Here is a 5,672-nt window from a genome sequence, read left to right as displayed (position 1 = left end):
ACTTACAATATATTACGACTACTGAATACACTGAATAGCTTGTAGTCTCTATGGAGTAAAGAGCTTTTAGAATGTTAAAAACTTATAGAATTGAAACAAGTTTTTTTATTTATTCATTTTTAATTTTTTTTTTCCATTTTTTCACATTTGCTAAAAAATTAAACCCCATTCTCTGAACCAAATTTGTAATAGACTAAACCAATTTGTCAAATAAATCATTCTTTCTGCAAAACCTTAAACCACTTCAGGCAGTTTAGACACTGTTTGCAGATCTCATGCATACTTTTTGCAAAACCCTAAACACAAGAAAGCTAAAGTTAAGCACAAGATGAGGAAGCGCAAAACCAACAAAGTATTTTCAGATGAAATTAGAACTACTGCGATACACCATGTTTAAAGCATGGAATGACAAAGGCAGCACAAAGAGCCTGATGTCTGATGCCTCATGTCTGTGGCCACTTAAATCAGTTGTAAAGCTCAAAAGAAGAATGGAAGAAACTGTTTGTTTGTTTGTTTTTCACACTGTATTTTTCTACACTGTATTTTTGTAATTTCAATATATTCTTATGTAGAACTGCAAGGTTTTTTGCTTATGTAGATCAAGTTTTCTGGCTCTGACCTTGCTCTAAGACGTAATCCTTTTTTACAAGAATATATACTGTAAGATGACATACTGTATATAGTAATTACAGTTTTTCACATTTGCTAAAACACTAAACCCCATTCTCTGAACCAAATTCTGAATAGCCTAAACCAATATGTCAAAAAAGCACTTTCTGCAAAACCTTAAACCAGTTTAGGCAGTTTAGACACTGTTTGCAGATCTCTATTTTTGCAAAACTCTGAAAGTGAAAGTTAAGCACAACTGCAACACGGCTGTCGTCGTTTACACACAATAATTATTTTATTTTTTTTACACTTGTTACTAAATATTTAAATATACAAAATACAAGCCAGTTCAAACTGCACAGGTGGCACAGGTGCATTGTATACATGCAGACATGTACACACTACACACACACACACACACACACACACACACACACACACACACACACACACACACACACACACACACACTGGTTTACATGTTTTATGGGGACATTCCATAGGCGTAATGGTTTTTATACTGTACAAACCGTATTTTCTATCGCCCTACACCTACCCTACACCTAAACCTAGCCCTCACAGGAGATTGTGCAAACTTTTACTTCCTCAAAAAAACTCATTGTGCATGATTTATAAGCCTGTTTCCTCATGGGGACCAGAGAAATGTCCCCACAAGGTCAAAATTTACTGGTATTCCTATCCTTTTGGGGACATTTGGTGTGTACAAACCACACACACACACACACACACACACACACACACACACATACTCACGTTTATATATACAGTGGTGTGAAAAAGTGTTGGCCCCCTTCCTGATTTTTGATTTTTTTTGCATTTTTGTCACACTTTAATGTTTCAGATCATCAAACAAATTTAAATATTACAGTTTTTTTTTTTACGATTGCTTACACACTAAAATTAAAAATAACACACAGTTAGTGAAACCTGACACCCAAGGAGCAAAACCTCAGCCCAAATCTACACAACTATAAGCACATTCTCAGCCTCACACTTTTTGCAAAACACTACACACATTGTTTTGCAAGACACTAAACACACTTCTCTACATTAGACACAGAAATCTACAGAAATGTCACTTCTTTGCCATTTTAAGGCACTGATTTCCAAAATACTACACAAATGAACCAATGATCAAACATGGCCATCAGGTGTGCAGACACTTAGATGCTTAACTGTAAACTCAACAATCAAGGTGTAAGCACTATAAAAAGGCAGTAAGTTGCAGTAAGAGGAATAAGGAGAAACATCTTTTATCACAAAGCTATTTTAAATGTTCCGGGCCAAAGCTGTGGGAACATCACTATATATGTAGCAATCATGCATAATGGACTCATTAAACTGACATGCCAAAATAGGTCCTTACAATACAGAACACATACTCACATTTTTAGACAGACTAATTATTGGACAGACTAGGTATTGGACTAATGCAACCAGAAACTTGTTCCATCATTACAGTACCTCCCACAACACTCTCCCTTTTTTCATGGCAGTGGAAGGTTTAGGATCTCCGACCCTATGTTATGCCCCTCATTCAAGCTATGGAGGAGGCCTGTGTGACCTAATAGAAGCCGAGTCTGGGCAAGGATGGAATCGCCATTCGAGAAAATTATTGTCATCCTTGCCATCTTGTGAGGGAGGACATTGGCTGTCCCTGCTGAAAAAACAGCTAAAACCAGCCTAGGCTGGTTGGCTAGTCTTAGCTGGTTTACAGTTTTTCTCTTAATTGCTAAGACACATTTCTTGAAAGCTGCTCTCCTTTTCTCTAAACTGTGAACACAAAACCCAATTTTCAAGCTACATTCACAAAACCTCAGACTCTTCTTGCAAAACCAAACGTTCACCTCAAAACAGTTCAATCTGTGCTCAAAACTGAACTATGTTGTCAAATCGTGCCCCGAGTCAATCAAAATTAAAAACACTACTGAACAGTCACTAAACACTACGTAGAAAAAAAGAAAACACAATGCTCCAGACATGAAGCTGGAGAAATAAATGTTTATTGTTCACTGTAGGCTAAATGCATGTTGCAAAACAAAGAAAACCTGTGCATTTAGCACTTGTACAAAAAGACAAAGCAGAAACCTTGTGCATTTACACTTAGCACTTGTAAAAACAAACAGAAATCTTATGCGTTTGCCACTTGTGAACAGTAAGCCCATGTAAAAATAAAGTACAAAAATATACAAATAAGTGCATTACTCAGCCACAGCATCATGTCTCTGTACTGGGTCAGGCCACAGGACTTCATTCACATCACAGGCCACATTTTGTCTGGCCAGGCAACAACATAGATGGGAAAAGTTCGTGTGAGAGGAGGTCGAGGTGGTCGAGGTGGTCAGCGAAGACAAAGAACAGTAATATCTGATGAAATCAGAGCTACTGTGATTGACCATGTTCTTGTCCATGGTATGAGCATGAGGGAGGCTGGACAAAGGGTACAACCAAACATCAGTAGATTCACTGTGTCCACCATAATCCGAAGATTTAGAGAAGAGAACAGGTAATTACCATTTTTTGACATTATAGTACAGTATGTAAATGTTGACAGCAATTACTGTATGACATACTATAGAGCTGGTAAGTCCCGCCCATCCGTAAAACCCCACTGGACCTCTAGATTGAAAAATCGTCAATGCAAGTGAATGTGAGAAAATAATTATTTGACTATAATGTCAAAAAATGGTAATTACCTGTTCTCTTCTCTAAATCTTCGGATTATGGTGGACACAGTGAATCTACTGATGTTTGGATTTCATCAGATATTACTGTTCTTTGTCTTCGCTGACCACCTCGACCACCTCTCACACGAACTCTTCCTCTCAGGCCTCACAAACCAGTGTTCTCTAAACTGGCTTACTGTATATGTTCCCTCACATCATTAGCCACAAGTGTGATCAGTTTTGAGTTGTTGTGTTCAAGTGGTGACACCTGTGCTTTAATTGTGTTTGACTTTTGTCACCTGCGCTCACCATTATGCAGCACGGGTGCATCACAATGAAAATGTGTTGGCAAGTTGTGTCTAAACAGGTGAAAAGTGCTTATGGTTTTGCCAAAAGAGTGATTGATTCAATCAATGGGTTCAGCCAACTGAGCATTTGGTTCAGACATTAGGGTTTAGTGTTTTAGCAATTGAGAAAAACTGTAAGCTGAAAGTAGTTGGTTTTAGCTGGTCACCCAGCCTGGCCAGTCTGGTCAGGCTGGTTTTAGCTGGTGGTTTCCCAGCCTGACCAGCTAAGACCAGCCTGGCCAGGCTGGGAAAGTGGCCAAAACCCCTCTAAAACCAGCCTGCTGACCAGATATGACCAGCTAAAACCAGCCAACCAGCCTAGGCTGGTTTTAGCTGTTTTTTTGTTTTTGTTTTTTAGCAGGGGTAATGTGGACAAAGTGCCCATATTCAGCTACACGAAGAGATGATGATGCTAAGGTGTTTTTTTTCTCCACAAAAGTTTATGTACTATATTGTATTTAGAATATGTTCTGATTTTCAGTGCAAAATACAGCCTAATTGCAATGATGTACTGAAGGATTTTACACGTGGTGAAAAATAAATACTTGTCTCGTGTGTTGTGTTTGGACAATATATTCATATTCTTTAACAATATCTCAAAAAACAGAAAAAAAAAATCAAACCCAGACTGTATCATTAGAAAGGTAGAAATGTTACAAGTGTTTAAGATTGAGCACAGCAGTGTGTAAGTGGTTCAAACAGAATCTGACTGTATGAACCATGTGTGTGCCATATGGTACCAAAACTGGCTTTTGTTAAATTATTGTACAGTTTTGAATTAAGTGTTTCATTTTGCAAAAGATCTGAGATGTTCTGCTACTTGTGTGTGTAGATGTGTGAATTGTGTACAGGTTTTTGACAAAATGAGCCTTGTTTTTAAAATCGTGCCTAAGCAATCGTAAAAAACTGTAATCAAAGATAACACAAGTAAACACAACATGTAGTTTTTGAATAAAGTTTTTTATTATGAAGGGAAAACAAAATCCAAACCCATATGGCCCTGTGTGAAAAAGTGTTTGCCCCCTAAACTTAATAACTGGTTGGGCCACCCTTAGCAGCAACAACTGCAATCAAGCGTTTGCGATAACTTGCAATGAGTCTGTTACAGCGCTGTGCAGGAATTCTGGCCCACTCATCTTGGCAGAAATGTTGTAATTCAGCCACACTGGAGGGTTTTCGAGCATGAACTGCCTTTTTAAGGTCAAGCCACAACATCTCAATAGGATTCAGGTCAGGACTTTGACTAGGCCACTCCAAAGTCTTCATTTTGTTTTTCTTCAGCCATTCAGAGGTGGATTTGTTGATGTGTTTTGGATCATTGTCCTGCTGCAGAACCCAAGTTTCGCTTGAGGTCACGAACAGATGGCCGGACATTGTCCTTCAGGATTTTTTGGTAGACAGCAGAATTCATGGTTCCGTTTATCACAGCAAGTCTTCCAGGTCCAGAAGCAGCAAAACAGCCCCAGACCATCACACTACCACCACCATATTTTACTGTTGGTATGATGTTCTTTTTCTGAAATGCTGTGTTACTTTTATGCCAGATGTAATGGGACACACACCTTCCAAAAAGTTCAACTTTTGTCTCGTCAGTCCACAGAGTATTTTCCCAAAAGTCTTGGGGATCATCAAGATGTTTTCTGCCAAAACTGAGACAAGCCTTTATGTTCTTTTTGCTCAGCAGCGGTTTTCGTCTTGGAGCTCTGCCATGCAGGCCATTTTTGCCCAGTTTTTTTTTTTTTTTATGGTAGAGTCATGAACACTGACCTTAACTGAGGCAAGAGAGGCCTGAAGTTCTTTAGATGTTGTAGTGGGGTCTTGTGTAACCTCTTGGATGAGGTTTTTCACACAGGGTCATGTGGGTGTGGATTTTTTTTTTTTTACCTTCATACAAAAAAAAAAACTTCATTTAAAAACTGCATGTTGTGTTTACTTGTGTTATCTTTATAATATTAATATTTAAATTAGTTTGATGATATGAAACATTACAGTTTTTCTTGATTGCTTTGACCTGGTTAAAGAAACTAGG

Source organism: Garra rufa, chromosome 24 (assembly GCF_049309525.1).
Source record: "Garra rufa chromosome 24, GarRuf1.0, whole genome shotgun sequence".
Classification (NCBI taxonomy): Eukaryota; Metazoa; Chordata; class Actinopteri; order Cypriniformes; family Cyprinidae; genus Garra; species Garra rufa.
This window is presented reverse-complemented; position numbering follows the sequence as displayed.